Source organism: Eublepharis macularius, chromosome 7, assembly GCF_028583425.1.
Source record: "Eublepharis macularius isolate TG4126 chromosome 7, MPM_Emac_v1.0, whole genome shotgun sequence".
Classification (NCBI taxonomy): Eukaryota; Metazoa; Chordata; class Lepidosauria; order Squamata; family Eublepharidae; genus Eublepharis; species Eublepharis macularius.
In genome coordinates this window covers 100237376-100254441 of record NC_072796.1, presented here as the reverse complement: position 1 = coordinate 100254441, position 17066 = coordinate 100237376, and positions in this window count along the sequence as shown.

Here is a 17066-nt window from a genome sequence, read left to right as displayed (position 1 = left end):
GATGCTATTATTCCACTATATACTGTGTTGGTCAGACCCCAACTGGAGTATCGAATGCAGTTCTTCAGGCGTCACTTCAAAAAGGATGTGGACAAACTGGAACAGGTGCAAAGTAGAGCAACCAGGATGATCAGGGGCCTGGAGACCAAGCCGTACGAGGAAGGACTGAGGGACTTGGGAATGTTCAGTTTGGAGAAGAGGAGGTTGGGGGGAGACATGATTGCTCTCTTTAAGTATTTAAAAGGCTGTCACTTAGGGGAGGGGAGGGAGCTGTTCCTGTTGGCATCAGAGAACAGGATTTGAAACAATGGGCTTAAACTACAGGAGGGAAGATACCGGCTGGACATTAGGAAAAACTTCTTCATGAGTAATTCAGCAGTGGAATTGCTACCAAGGGGTATGGTGGGTTCACCCTCATTTGCAGTCTTCAAGGAGCAGCTGGATGAATACTTGTTGGGGATGCTTTAGGCTGTTCCTGCATTGGGCAGGGGGTTGAACTAGATAGTCTGTAAGTCCCCTTCCAACTCTTTGATTCTATGATTCTATGAACCATAGCTTTCTGAGAACCTTTTTCAATATTTTCTTGACATAAAAGTTGCACACAGCTGAGCTCCCTCTTATTCCTCAGAAGTAACATCAGAACTATTATCCTGGAAACTGAGACAATGAGGGCAAGGAAGGAGCTGCACCATGGAATCCTCCCACATGGCCCCGTGCTTCTTGCAATACTTTGTGGTGTCAGACGGAACCATAATCTAGCACCTTTGGTCTCTAACATGCATAAGACAAGGTAGTGGGCCTGAAAAGCAGACATAATTTGGTTCGAGGTTCGTTCAGTTTCACGAACCATGAACCACGAACTTCGATGAACTTCAGCCGGTTCATGAACCTGTTCATGGTTCATGGGGGCCCAGGATGGCCCCCTTCATGCTCATAGAGCTCAAACTCACAAGGAGTTTTCAGCAGGCTCTCCTCCAGCCACTCTCCAAGTTTGGACAAGATTCCAATACGGATCTACGAGTTATAGACCCCCCAAAGCCGGCGCCCCCAGGAAAGTCCCATTCAATACACTTGGCGCCATCAATGCCAATTGACTTATAGCTCCATTTCAAGTGAGGGATGCCCAAACATGAGTAATGTCGGTGGCTGCCCCCTCCATGCAGGCTTGGGGAGGTGGTCAGCTGGCCACCTCCCTTCTCAGGGCAGGGGGTTTGGCCGCCAGCTGGTAGCACACCCCTTTTCCAGCCTGCATGTCCAGAACAGTGGGTTTTGTTGGTGGCTGGCACATAGGTTTTGTTGGTGGCTGCCCCCTCTGTGCGGGCTTGGGGAGGTGGTCAGCTGGCCACCTCCCTTCTTGGGGGTGGGAGATTGGGCCGCCCCCATGTGTCCGCCACATGCCCTTATGGGCAGCCACCACGTACAGAATGTGGGTGATGTCGGGGGCTGCCCACTCCATGCGGGCTTGGAAAGGTGGTCAGCTGGCCACCTCCCTTCTCAGGGGCAGGGCATTTGGCCACCAGCTGGTGGCACACCCCTGTTCCAGCCCGCATGTCTGGAACAGTGGGTTGTCAGTGGCCAGTACATGGGTTTTGTTGGTGGCTGCCCCCTCTGTGCGGGTTTGGGGAGGTGGTCAGCTGACCACCTCCCTTCTCAGGGGGGGTTTGACCACCAGCTGACAGCACCCCTCATGTGCCCACCCACACACTCCACAGGCGGCCACCGCATACAGAATGTGGGTGATGTCGGTGGCTGCCCCCTCCATATGGGCTTGGGGAGGCGGTCAGCTGGCTGCTTCCCTTCTTGGGGCAGGAGGTTTGGCCACCATCTGGTGGCACATCCCTGTTCCAGCCCGCATGTCAAGAACAGTGGGTTTTATTGGTGGCCGGTACATGGGTTTTGTTGGTGGCTGCCCCCTCTGTGCGGGCTTGGGGAGGTGGTCAGCTGGCCACCTCTCTTCTAGGGAGATTGGCCACCAGCTGACAGCCCCCCCCATGTGCCCAACTGCACGTTCCATAGGAGGCCACCGTGTACAGATTGTGGGTGATGTTGATGGCTGCCCCCTCCGTATGGGCTCGGGGAGGCGGTGAGCTGGCAGCCTCCCTTCTCAGGGGTGGGGGGTTTGGCCACCAAATGGCAGCACTGCCCCATATGCCTGCCCACTTGCCCCTACTGATGACCAACACATCAGGACAATGAGTTTTGTCTGTGGCCGCCCCCTCCATGCAGGCCCATGGAGGGCAATCCTCCATGGGTTTCCTCTGAGGAAATGAAAGGGAGAATGATGTAAGATGCTTGCAATTCTGCCAGCACAGAACTATACACGTCCCCATGCCAGGAAAGAACAGTACCCATCTCCCGGACGTGGGGACATCGACAGATGCCTTTCCCTGTTTGGACAGAGGGAAGTGTTAGTCCCGTTCATGGGCCAGGGGCACCTCCCCTGTCCTGAGACAGTGGAGTAATGCAACGGAATTATGTCTACCAGTTGCAGAACCAATGGAAGCCCTCCACACCTTTCCGGGAGGATCAATGGACACCTTCCCCATAACCCATGGTCCAGCCATGGCGGACTTCTCTGTGGGCAGAGAAAGAGCAGCTGCCTGTCAAAACACCCCATGAAGGATGCAGCCACTGACCTGGCTATTGCGAGCAGCTGGCACCACCGCAAACCCTTCCCCTGCACCATTATGGAGAGCGAGTGACGGACCCGGGGCCAGGCAGGACAGGTTCACAAAATAAGTGCCCCACACAGAGACCAGGGAATCATAGCCCTCTCATCTCACGCATGGGGGCCATGAAGGATGTGGCCGCCGACAAAACCCGTGGTCCGGCTGTGGCGGGCAGCTGGCACTGATGCAAACCCTTCCCCCCCACCACCCGTCCACCGTTGCAGAGAGTGAGTGATGGACCTGGGGACAGATGGGACAGGTTCACAAAATATGGGCCTCTTGCGGAGACCAGGGGATCATGGCCCTCTCATCTCATGCATGGGGGCTGTGAAGGATGCAGCCACCAACAAAACCCATGGTCCAGCTGTGGTGGACTTTTCTGTGGGCAGAGAAAGAGCAGCTGCCTGTCACAACATCCCGTGAAGAATGCAGGAGCCAACAAAACCCATGGTCTGGCTGTGGCGGGCAGCTGGCACCGGTGCAAACCCTCCCCCCCATTGGGGAGAGTGAGTGACAGACCTGAGGCCAGGCTGGACAGGTTCACAAAATAAGGGCCCCACATGGAGACCAACAGGGACCACCAAAACCCACCTTCTGGACGCAGCGGTACTGATGGAGCCCCTGCCTTGGGTTGGGGAGGGGAAAGGATGGTTCCCTTTTCCTCCGCATGGAGACTGCAGGACAGCAAAGCTGAACTACACTCACGCCCTCTGCCAGGGAGGGACCAAAAGGGACCAGAACCCATCTTCCAGACGTAGCGGCAGGAACAGGGACCTACTGAACCCACCTTCCAGGGAAAGGAAGGGACAGATGGACGGATGCCTCCCCCTTTGGGGGAGGATATTCTAAATGCCCAAGGGGCATCTCCCTCACCCCAGGACATGCATGGAAGGAACAGAAGGAAGGATGGATCGATGGATGCCTCCCCCATAACTCATGGTCTGGCCGTGGTGGACTCTTCTGTGGTCTGAGCGAGAGCAGCTGCTGAAACATCTCGGAGGAGTGGCCGCCGACAAAACCCATGGCCCGGCTGTGGCAGGCGGCAGGAGTGACCAACGCAACATCACTGAACATGATCAAAACAGTGTCAGCCCCCCCCCCCACTGCCCTAGAAGACGTGGCCTCTGACAAAACCCATGGTCTGGCCGTAGCAGCAGTGATGGATGCCCTCCAGGAGGGACAGGATTCAGAATCAGGATGAGGTGCACATCACTTTACCATATAAAAAATGAATGGGGAACATCTACTTTTTGGCTACATTCAGGTGGTTCTGGTACAGCCAACTCTTTTAAGAGGTAAACGTCATCTTCCCAGTTCACAAGGGTTTCTCTACTCACCTCAAACAACAGATGGAAATGCACATAATAATAATAAAAAAGAAGTGTGTGGGGAAACCCTAATGCATTTTAGTTTCACTCACATGTAATAGCAGACATGGAGCTTTGTTGAGGGAACAAAGGGTTTCAATGCACTAAACTGGCCATGGTACTGTAATTGGGGATCCCAAATACTGTCAGACTGTGGCTCACTAAAAGTTGCAACTCAGTCCACCTCTTGCAATAAGACAAAAGTCCTTTGATTTCAAAAGGCTTTACTGAAGATAAACAACCATCAGGGTACACACTCCAAGATACACGGATCTTAGCTGCATTAAGAAATTGTTACGAATGCCAAGCAAAGGTTGAGGTACAGAATAAGCAGTTCCCTCTAGGCCCCATCCTCCCCCACAGTTCTCAAAACAAACGGCCTGAGGGTGAGAAAGTGAAAGTTTCTCAAGGGTGTCGGAAAGGCAGATAACTGTAGACATAACACTCCTCTTCTCCCAGCAAGCTTCCAGCAACAGGCGTATCACCTGCAAAAGAACACTTAATATACTGACAAGGTTAAAATGGAGTATCTTTGGTTAAAACATCATCAGAACCTGACATTCTACCCCCTCTAAAATGATCCTCCTCCAGGTTTCAAAGAATATTGAGTATGGTAAGCTTTTAGCAATTTAGGGGCACTAATATGAATAGATTCCACCCATTCGTCATGTCCAGAGTCAAAGTCCTTCTACTGAACAAGGTAAAACAACTTGTTTTGTCGAATTTTGGTATCCCGAATTTCTTGCACTTCATAATGGATCTGGTCATCAATCAAGGTAGGTATTGGTGGACTGGTGGTGCGCCATTGATTTGGAGGAGGCACCTTTTTTAACAAGCTAACGTGGAACGTAGGATGGACTTGACGTAAATTTTTGGGCAAGTCAAGTGCTACAGTCACTTTATTGATTACTTTGCGGACAGGAAAAGGTCCTAGAAACTTAAGAACTAATTTACGACTTGTCTGAGTAACTCTCAAGTTTTTAGTGGAAAGATAAACAAGATCGCCTGGATGTAATTCCCATTCGGCCACACGATGGCGATCGGCGTATTTTTTGTAATCCTGCTTGGCTTTCTGTAGATTCGCTTGTATTAACGTCCATTGTTGTGCAGCATCTCCCCACCACTCTGCTACATCTTTGGGTGCCGTTGGAGGGGGGAGAGTTTCAAAAGGGAAAGGTTTGAAATCATAACCATACACTACTTTGAAGGGCATTTCTCCTGTAGAGGCATGTACACTGTTATTATAGGAAAATTCTGCCAGAGGCAACAGATCAACCCAGTTATCCTGTTGAAAATTAATATAGCAACGGAGGAATTGTTCTAAGATTTGATTAGTTTTTTCGGATTGTCCGTCGGTTTGCGGGTGGTGGACAGAGCTAATTCCTAGTTCTACGCCCACAAGTTGGAGAAGCTCCCGCCAGAAGTTGGCAACGAACTGTCCACCGCAGTAAGAGATCACCTTCGATGGAAAAGAATGTAATTTTACAATATGCTTCATAAAAATGTCTGCTAATTTCTTTGCCGAAGGTATGGTGGTACAAGGAATGAAGTGGGCTTGCTTTGAAAATAAATCCACCACCACTAATATACAGGTGTGGTTCCTTGAGGGAGGGAGGTCAGTAATAAAGTCCATAGAAATGATTTCCCAGGGTATGCTTGGAGTTTCAAGGGGCTGCAACAGTCCTGGCGGCTTCCCTTTTCTAGTTTTGGCACTTAGACAAGTGGGACAGGAAGCAACATATTGGGAAACATCTTTGCGTAAACCTGGCCACCAAAATTGTTGTTGTAGCAAATGAAGTGTTTTTAAATATCCATAATGGCCAGCAGTTGGGGCATCATGACAACGGTGCAATACTTCCTTTCTAAGGCTAAGCGGCACATAAAAACGATCGTTCCATAGCCATTCCCCTTGTTCAGATTGAACTAGTTTGTCTTTGGGTATATCTTCCCCCTCCTTCTCCACTTCGGCTTTTAGTTTTTGCCTCCACTCCTGATCTGCTTGAGTATGTTGTGCTGCGCGACTGCACGTTGTAACCATGCCCCCAAGTTGCGTTGGCGAAAATACTGTGTCTACTGTTTCCTCCCGCTTGCTTTTTAGTTAGGGCATGCATGATAGAGCGTCAGCCAAAAAAATTAGTTTTGCCGGGTAAAAACTTTAGGGTGAAATTGAATTTGGAGAAATATTCAGCCCATCTTAATTGTTTGGCATTCAATCTCCTGGGGCTATGCAAAGCTTCCAAATTTTTGTGATCTGTCCATACTTCAAAAGGATCGCGTGCCCCTTCCAGCCAATGTCTCCAAGAGGAGAGTGCTGCCCTGACTGCAAACACTTCCTTTTCCCAAACATTCCAATTTCTCTCTGATTCTGAAAATTTATGTGAGAGATAAGCACAAGGCTTAAGGCTGTTGTCTCCCCCCTTCTGTAAGAGGACTCCCCCAATCGCCGTATCGCTGGCGTCAACCTGCACAATAAAAGGGCGATTTTCTTGATCCTTTTCTGAAGTAGCTGCTGTGTCTTTACAAAAGAAAGCAATGCTATCAGTGCTGCTGCTTTGGAACATTTCTGTATTTCCAAGGAAAGCCATAACTACATACAAAAATTGCATTGTTTAAATAGTGGAGCTCCTGTGGAGGCAGGTTCACTACATTCTGTGGAAACCATTTTCACTTCATGATTAAGTTAGAGGAAATTCAGTTCTTCACATTCAGAAACCTGTTACACACAATCATGATTGGTTGGCATCTGTAATGTCATAGTCCCACTATGTGACTATGTTTTGCTAGTTTACCACCACCACTCATTTTGTCCCTAACAACAGGTCAAGGTCTGTTTACAAATTAGAGCAAATGCACATACAGTCCAGGTATAATGTACACTTGACTGTTGTATGTGTATTGAGTAATTCTCATGTTATAGTCAATGAATGTACAGCTGAGCATGTGATGCAAACCCCAATTTATCCAGGTACTGGTCCCCATTTTTATTCATTCAGTGAAAACGTTGGTTCTTTTTTACAAACATACATACAGGCAGGATATACGTGCATTCACTGTAACATATGAACAGGACTACAGTGAAATAGGTTTGCTGTGGCAAAGTGATTGGGATTTGAACCCATACATATAGGTCTAGTCTGCCACTCTAACCACTATATCACACTGGCTACTTACACTTTTTGAGCTCCTTTGTCATGAAGCTATAAAAAGAGATAGCCTTAGTGTATGAATAATTTTAAAATATAGAACAGATTAGTAGGTTAATGGTAGATTTTTCAGTGAGTGTTATAAGTGATGACACAGAACATTCTTTGAAAGAAAACTCGCCCACCAGTACTAGTTTTCCTCTGCAAGATGTAGAAACAGATCAATGTCAGATATATTCCAGAGTTTATGTAGACTATGTGACCCTAGACCCCTGTTTCGTTATGAACATATGCATAACCTAGAACATGTCCCAGAATTACAAAAAAGCACTGGAATAGGCCAACATGTCCACTTGTGCTAGATGGAGTGAAGTTGGCTTTCTCAGCAAATAACTTGGGGTTGCTCATGAAATCTTCCTTGCTCTTTGAAAAGCAAGTTGGCATGATAGTCTGGATTGTTTTGTATCAGCTGCATCTGATGCTCCAACTCTCTCTCCAGCTCAGACCATCTGGCCACAGTGATCAATGCTTCTGTAAACTCACAGTTGCATTAGTGCATAGAGCTGCCCCTGAAGACAACCCAGAAACTACAACTGGTCCAGAATGCAGCAGCTCAACTATTGTCAGGGATCACCCATTTTGAAACAGCTACATTAGCTTCCAGTTCAATTAAAGGTGCTGGCCATGACCTTTAAAGCCCTTCGTGACTCGGTACCCAAATATTTGAATCCTTCCATAGTCTTAGTGAGTCAACCCACAATTCTCAGGCAGCTACCAATCGGGTGGCCCATCTGGCATCGACCAGAGCCCAAGCCTTTTCCATTGTGGTCCCTGCACTGTGGAATGGGCTCCCTCAGGAAGTGAGGGGAGCTGCTCCTTGGAGATATTCAGCAGGCACTGCAAGTCTTGCTTGTCTGTCAGGGCTTTGGGGTACGTGTGAAGGGCAGGCATATTTTAAGGGGGGAGAGAATGTATCTTGGTTTTAATTTAGACTTTCAAAAATCATTTTGTAAGCCACCTTGAGCTCTGTGGAAAGGTGGAGTATAAATGCTTAATTAAGTAAAAAATAAATAAATAAACATGAAAAATCTGGAGAAAATTCCTAACATGGGGTTTAACATTGTCCTTTGTGAAGGAAGCTTTTTTAAAAAAAAATACAAGTCTATTTATTTATTTTTCTTCTCATGTTTGTATGAGGGCTGTGCTGGTTAACATACAACATGGTTTGTTCCAAGTACCATAAAAATAATGTGATAATTACAGCTGTCACACAATAAATAACCACATAGCAGTGGCATTGTATGAACTCATTGCCCAATAAACTACATCCCTCAACATACAACATCCCAGTTTAATCCAAAGCAAGAGAGGCATTCCAGATGTTGGATGGCAAAAAAAGGAAAAGAAAGTTTGCTTTCATAGGGGGGAAAGGAGGTGACCTCTATGGATGCTGCTGAAACTGTCTTTACTTCCTCTTCCCATTCAGTGTTACAGTCAGATAGTTTTTACTGTGCTGTGAAATAAGGCTTATTTCTCTCATCTGAATGCATACATACTGGGAAATGCTCTTAGGGTTAAACAACTGCTGTTAGAGTCCACTGTCTAGTTCTCACACATATTTCATTCAGTTTAGGCAAGTTACTTATTAACGACCCCGCAATGTCATAAAAGGCTTTTTTCAGTACCTGGACTGAATTGCACTACTGAAGTTTCTGGGCCACAAACTTGCAAAGGCTTTGCAACTTTCACAAAAGTGCAAAAATTGAAGATCAACTGGAAGCACCTTTATGCCTATTTTGGGAAGATGATCATATAATTATGTATGTATGTATGTATGTATGTATGTATGTATGTATGTATGTATGTATGTATGTATGTATGTATGTATGTATGTATCTATCTATCTATCTATCTATCTATCTATCTATCTATCTATCTATCTATCTATCTATCTATCTATCTATCTTACACAATTTTCCTCAATTGGCAAAGTGTGCTTAGCCAGGAATGTCAGAAAGAAACAGTGAGCAGCCAGGGCCCCCACATGTGGAGGGGGAAGGTACACTTTACTGGGGTCTAGAAGCCCAGAAGGGTCTGATCCAGGATGTAATTCTCATTACCATGAAGAAAAAAAGAAATGAAATTGAGTGCCTGAGTTAGTTAATTTAATTTAGTTTATTGGATTTTTAACCCACCCTCCCCACAAGCAGGCTCAGGGTGGGTTATAACAGTAGTAAACATACAAAAGTATGAATGATAATCATATATAAACAATAGTCAATAAATATAAAATATACAATACAGACTGGCCAATACTAACCCAAGTATGGCATCTAATAAGCAGATCAAATAAAATGCTATAAAGGGCAGGCAGCACAGATAAATGGACAAAAATCTGTCAGATCTAAACAGCAAAAGCAGAGCAAGGACAGAGCAAGAGATGTCGGCAAGACAGTTTGCTATCACCTCTGCCATAGATCCAGTGGAACATCTCTGTCTTATAGGTTGGTGGAGCTGCAACAGATCCTGCAGGGCCTGGATCTCAGCTGGGAAAGAAGGCTCTGGCTCTGGTTGAGGCCAAGTCAATGTCCTTTGGACTGGGGACCACCAGCAGGTGTTGATCAGTAGAGCGAAAAGCCCTCCAAGGGACATACCAAGAGAGATGGTCCCATAGGTATGTTGGTCCCAGTCTGCTAAGGGCTAGACATGGGCACAAATCGAAATACGAAACAAATATTGTGACGAAACTGACCCTCTCACACTTTGAGAAACGCGTTTCGTGGGGGGCCAAGGTTTCACATAATCCATGATCTTTTGGGCCGTTTCATGTGTTTTGTGATCGATTCGTAACACCAGACAGGCCGGCGCCAATCTATTGATTCCCTAGGCAATGGAGGGTAGGAAAGTCTGCAGATCTTTCGCTGCCCAGTCTTAGCCCTCAAAACCCTGATAGGCAGCTCTCTCTGCCAACTGGAGAGAGCTCCCATTTGCCCTATACAGCAAGGGGCAGGGGATGGCTACTGAGGAGATGGCCTTCTGTAGCCATGGGAACACCAATCTCTTCCCTCCACACCTTGATGGGCAGGTCTGTCTGCCAACAAGAGAGCTCCTGTTCTGCTCTACGTGAGCATTTCTTATTTAAGACATAGCTCTGCCTCGTGCTTTCAGTTTCAGCACAGACAGAGGAGAGGGAGGATCTGTTGTTGCTGGAATTTGGGAGTGAGGGAGTGGAATTGGGAGCTTTTGGAAAGAGAGAGTGGAGATCTTTTGGGAAGCATTTGGGAGCTTTTTGGGAAAAGAGAGAGAGTGGATTTGTGAGCTTGCTGGGAAGGTCTTTGGGGTGAGGGTGCCTTTTTCCTCCACCCCCCCTCCTTTCTCAGGACTTTGCCTGGCTCTGGGGCCTAGCTTGACTCTGAGGCCTCTGGCAGCACTTCCCTTCCCACCCTTCCCACTGACCTTCCCGATCAACATATTGCAAACTGGGATGGTGGATGGAGGAGAGCCTGCTGAAGTCTCCCTGTGAGTTTGACATCTCTGTGTATGAAGGGGGCCGTTGAAATGCCCCAGGTTGTGACGAATCACAAAACTAACAAATTGTTTCAGCAAATATGTCCATTTTGTGAAATTTCATAATTCACAATTCATGAATTGTGACAAAACACAAAACTCTCATTTCGGTTTTTTTCTGTTTTGTGCCCATGTCTACTATGGGTTTCAAACAGCAAAACTAAAATATTGAACTTGATCCAGAATCCAACCGGGAGCCTGTGCAGCCAGCACAGTAACTGATGTATATATGCTTTAAACGGTGTCCCAGTAAGGACATTTGCTTCTGTATTCTGAACCAGCAGTAGCTTCTGGGTCAGCCTCAAAGGCAGCCTAGAATAGACAGAGTTGAGATAGTCCAGCCTGGAGGTGACTGTTGCATGCATAGGTCATTGGTGGAAAGATAGGGACAAGATGATGTCACTTCCAGAAGTGACATCACCATGCTGCACGCAGGAGTGCTCCTGTGCTTTGTGCGGGACTGATACTTTGAGAAGTGGCTTGTTTGGGGTTAAAATTAGCCCCTGTGAAGCGCAGGAGCACTCCTGCAGTCAGTGTGATGATATCACTCCATGAAGTGATATCATCACGCCCTGCTGAGAGTGCACACACTGTGTGCTTGCCTGGGTTGACTGATGATGGACAATTGCCAGGCAGTTTGCTGGCAATTGGTAGGCATCAGGGTAACCAACCAGGAGTTTGCTCACCACTGATGTACACCAGGGAATCCCAAGCATGCTCATAAAGTAGCAGAAAGTACAAGAGAGTCATGTATGGAATTTGTGGAGAAGAAAACACTAGAGAAGAGTCCATGTGAAAACCTATTTGTTTAAGCATGTCTTGGTCAAGTAGGTATTTACAAGTTGTAGCCAGAAGCACAGGCAGTATGAGCTTCCACGAATCCTCACTGTAGTCTTTCTAAATCTGAACAGGTTTCTGTAGAGGAAAAGATACTCCTCCTCCCCCCCAAAAACCTTGCAATCCCCTCTTATCAATTGTACCAAGACAAACATTTTCTCAAGCACATCCATGAAGAAGTGCAATCCAAGGGCAGAATCTCAGTTTTTTTACGTCCACTACAGATGATTGCCAAACAAACCAAGCCAAAACTAAACATGTACTAAAAGGAAACCTTTATGGTTACTTCTGCAGAGCTCCAGAAATACTGACCCCATAACACCAGAACTGAGCTCTAGTATTCTTTCCATATTACTCTGCAGCATTTTTGATGGGTTCTACTGGTAGCTGGTGTTACTGCTAGAGAAATGTGGCATTCCAGGACCCTGGAGCTTGGATACATCTACCTCCTGGACAGAACTGCCACCACAGGTAGAAGAAATCACATACACCTCATTGGTCCCCATTTCCTTTCCTCTTGCTCACCCTTCTGTCATCCTTTTCTCTTTCCTCAGCCTGTCCTGGTATCACTAGATTATCCTCTCTGGCCTCGCATTGTTGCTCCCTGCCTTTCCCTCCTTCCTGGATCTATCTGCTTCCTCTCCCCCTACACATTTCTGCTTTCTCTCTTTCCCCTACTACATTTTTTAAAGGGCTAATTGTATGGTGTTGCTAGGCAACTTTCTAATGCTGACCGTGATCTTGTGAGATATAAGCATGACCTATCCAGATACAACGTATAATAACAGTGATTATCCTGTTATTCAGATGACTGTTGTATTTTAGCCCTATTGTCTTTCTTTTAAAAAGATCTTTAATAACATTTTATAATCACATTTTTTTTTAAAAAAAACATATGCACATTAGTATTAATAGGACTGTAACACTTTATTTCAGCATCACAAGTATCTTTTAGTGAAATCCTAAGCAGAGTTACCCCAGTCTAAGCCCTTTGATTTCAATGGGCTTAGATGGGAGTAACTCTGCTTAGGATTTCACTGTTCGTTCATTCTGGTCTACTCCTGTTTAAAGACTTGAAAGTGAGTAACAACAACCCATTTAGAAAATAACTACTGAAATCAGAATGAAGCATGAATACAAGATACCCATAGATACTGCAAACTAGCCCAAAGAAAAGTCTAACAAAACTTCTAAAAGATTCTCAGGCTTGTGTCTCTAGAGAAAGAAAATTTCTCCTTTGCAACTTGACCTCCAGGGAAACGCCTCTGTTACAGACATTACAGCAGATAGGGGGCTGCCACTGACATAGTCCCAGCTGTCATATAAACATTAGATCATCCATACAGCTAGCCAAGTATTGTCTGCTCCGGTTCTAAGCAGCAGTCCTGTTACATGAAAGTAGGCAGAATAGACTGTCCCATTTCTGACAGTACAAGACTGATATTATTTTTGGAGGCTACCATATTTTTTTTAAAAAAAATGCCAAATTTCTTCTTGCATGGAGCATTTTATGTGAAGGACCATGTAAAAATTGCACTGCCATCTCTAATTAATTATGCTCAAATACCTGCTAGTTTGGTTCACATACGGATTGCCAGTCACATAAGGGAGATGATTTGGTGAGATATTTGGATACATCTGAGGGACAACTAGAAAGTACAGCAACCATGGGTCCAATCCATGGCCAATGATGTCATTTTAAAGAATAATTTGGCTATTTAAAAATGCTGTGAGAAGCTAATTGAGCCCATGCTGTAGCACCTTTTCAAATGCCAAAACAACCATAGGGGGCTATTTCTGCACTAGAAAAGGCATGTTAGGGGGAGTTCATCTAACCATAAGCCCAACTAACATTTCAATCACTCCTTGAATAGAACTTGTGGACTGTGCAGGCAAAGAAAAAGGCAATGTAATCTAACTCAAGGAGTTACCCAAAACATGTGTCCAGGGGGGAAGAAAAACATAATCCTTTCCACCCATGCTGCAGCCAAGAGAATGCATCAGAAGTCAGTAGCAGCAATAGTGATGCCAAACCTTGATGTCAGGGTCTGAATCACAGACTTCCTGCCTAAAAAGCATGTGTTCCAGCTTTTCCCACCACCTGTAATGTCTAGGGATACAAAACTGTTTACGTTCCGCCATTGTGTTGCATGTTGCCCCATTGCTATTCTACTTCATTGGCTCCTGCTTGCAGGGATAGGAAAAGAAGCAGGATGACATCACATGCTTTATATCATTAGACATTACTAGAGGGAATGGGATGTGGGGCTGTAATATCTGGCAACCGCCATATCCCTGTTTGTTCCAACTCACTTCCCATTGAGATCGAAACGAGGAAGAAGGAAGTCTTTATCAAAACATACCACAGAACTGATATGCCTAGAAGTGAGCTGAATGAATTGGCCCTACTCTTGGTCATACTCTTGACAACCTAAAATGAAAATGAGAGAAGGTGAATGGATGCTGAATCTCCATCTGTATTAAAAGTGGCCTGCTATTTCGGTTTGGTTTAGTAGTTAATATTGACAGGCTGGGACTCTAATTTGGAGAACCAGGTTTGATTCCCCACTCCTCCACTTGAAGCCAGCTGGGTGGCCTTGGCTCAGTCACAGCTCTCCAGAGCTCTCTCAGTGCCACCCACCTCACAGGGTGATTGTTGTGGGTATAATAATAACATACTTTCTTAACCGCTCTGAGTGGGTGTTAAGTTGTCCTGAAGTGTGGTATATAAATTGAATGTTGTTTTTGTTGTTTGTCACATGAAAGAACAATTCCTACAAAGACCGGTTACACAGCTTCCCATATGTGCCCCGGAGGACGCTCCAATCAGGAGATAAACAACTATTGGTGGTCTCTTGTCCCAGGGAGGCCCGTCTAGCCTCCACCAGAGCCAGGGCCTTTTTGGTCCTGGCTCCAACCTGGTGGAACGATCTGAGACCAGGGCCCACTAGGACTTACTATCCTTCTACGGGGCCTGTAAGTCAGAGCTGTTCCGCCAGGTGTATGGTTGAGGCTGAGCTGGGTCCCACCGGCCAAATAGAGATCGGGTCCCTCCCTACTAGGGGTATCCACCATCTAGTTTTTTAAGTAATGCTTGGGTGACAGATTGATACCTCTGTTGCTACTATCTTGTATCTTTTTAAAAATTTATATTACACTGTTTTTGTTACTTCTGTTTTAAACTGTTAAAATGTAAGTTTTATTGTAATGTTTTTATTGAATGTAATCCACCCTGAGCCTGCTGAAAAGTGGGGAGGGCAGAATAAAAATTGAAATAAATAAAAATTAGAGGGATGCCATAAATAAACTGCTTCTGTTCAAAAGTATGACAAAGGCAGCCAATATATAAACAACGAAATATTTGTAATGTGTGGAGAATCAGCTGATATTCATAACCGGCCACTCTCTATGTGGTCTCCGTTATTTTTTTCCTACGTATACTTGGCTTTTTAAAAGCAGCAGGACTGAGATAAAGATTTGTTAACCACAAATACTCTGCTTCTCATAAAACAAAATGCAAATCGGGTAATTCCATAAAGCTTTCAAAATATGCAAAAGAGCTGTAATCTACTAAAATGCATAGCTGAAGTAAACATTTATTCAAACATCACATAAACAATGAGTGAATACAGTGTAAATCCCCCAAGATTTGACTTAATATACCTTTGCTCTTATTAGCACTTATGAAGAGCGCAGGAGAGCAAAGAACAGGGATTTTATATTGCTTTTTTAAAAATTACTTATTCCCAATTACAGCACACTGCTATTTTGTGCTCCAGGAATTATTGGGAGAAATCAGCACCCAGCAAGGGAGCAATGAAGGCTTAGAAAGGATGGGTAAGAAAAAGAATAAATATTTAAATATAACTGAATGCCAAGATACATTTTCACATAGAATAATCTAAGCACTTTTCATTTAACTGGTTTGTGCACTTGCCTGTGCAACAAGGTCTACTCCACAGTGTTTTCATTCTCAATGTAACACTTGAGAGATTTACTAAACACAACAAATTTTTGTAGGTGGCAACATTTGGAAGAATGTTATAATTTTACATCTCATTTGAAAGGATGTTTGCCCACTGAGTCCAACCCATGTCTATAAGGGCTGATCTAAATTGGTTTGGTGTGGTCCTATACGAAACCAGGAGTGAGAACTATCCCAGAAGCACTTGTTGAAGTGAGCATAACACAGTATGTGAACCAGGAACCAGTGCAAACCAGAATACCACCAATCTGACTGGTAGAGGCCAAAGCACTGCAAGATCCTGGAAGGAAGGAAGGAAATGAAAAAGGTATACACATACCTTAATCTCAAAGACACAACAAACATATGGAAGACATCTGCTCTGAACTTGCAAGATTTGAGTCCAGTAGCATCTTAAAAACCAACAAAATTTCTAGGGTATGACCTTTGAGAGTCAGAGCTCCCAAGAGAGCTACTGGACCCAAAACTTCCTCTTCTACTACAGACCAACACAGCTACCCACCTGAAACTGCTCTGGACTTAGAACTCTAAGTCTCACATCTTCTCTCTACAATACTTGACATTACATTTTCCACCAGTCAGTAGTCATTCCTTGGCCCAGTCCTGTGGCATGTGACCAAAGATAAGACCACCATAGTCTTCAAAAGGAAGTAGAAGCTGGTAGGCTAGCTAGTGGGTCAACATTTTCTGATTACCTTCACCTCCTGTAATACTTAGCTTGGTCTCCTTGTTTCCTTCATTAATCAAGATTTGTACTGGACCTGTATCTTACTCTGGCTGCAAGCCTGCATGCCTGCAACCCCATCTACCTGCTAAGCATCTCTGGAGCAGTATCCCGAACCAAGATATCATTTTCCTCCCTCCCCCACCCACATATCTTTAATTGGGGGCCTTTTGCAGCATTCTACAATTCAGAACATGTATCTGCTACATTTTTATCTCCAAGGATATTTCTTCAAGGAGTTCTTGCTAACTTACCAAAAAACCTCTGTGAGTTGGGTTATGCTGAAAGAGTGTGAGAGAGGGAAACTGGCCCTACATTTTCAGAGATTCATAGACTAGTACGGGTTTGAATCCAAATCTCCACAGTCCTAGTCGACATGCTATTCATTACACCACTTGCTCAGAATACACTAACCACTCCTTTACATTAGGCATTCAAGGTACTGGCTTCATTCCAGAACGAAGGGAGACACTCTTCCCAGTCGAAAAGAACAGTGTGGCCATGAGTCTCTCTACACGAGACCTCTTACACAAGGACACTCAAGTGAAGGGAGATGCAGTGTTAGCCAGGAAGCTGAGCTTTACAAGACAGTTCAGAAAGCTCTGACAATTTCCCCTCTCTACCCAACCCTAGCTTCAAATGGCAGAGACACACCAAGCAGGGACTCTGAAGATCACCAGAGTAGTTGGGTAGGTTCATATGGGAGTAGGTGGTCCTTCAGATATGCTGGCCCCAAGCCATATAGGGATTTAAAGATCAATACAAGCACCTTGA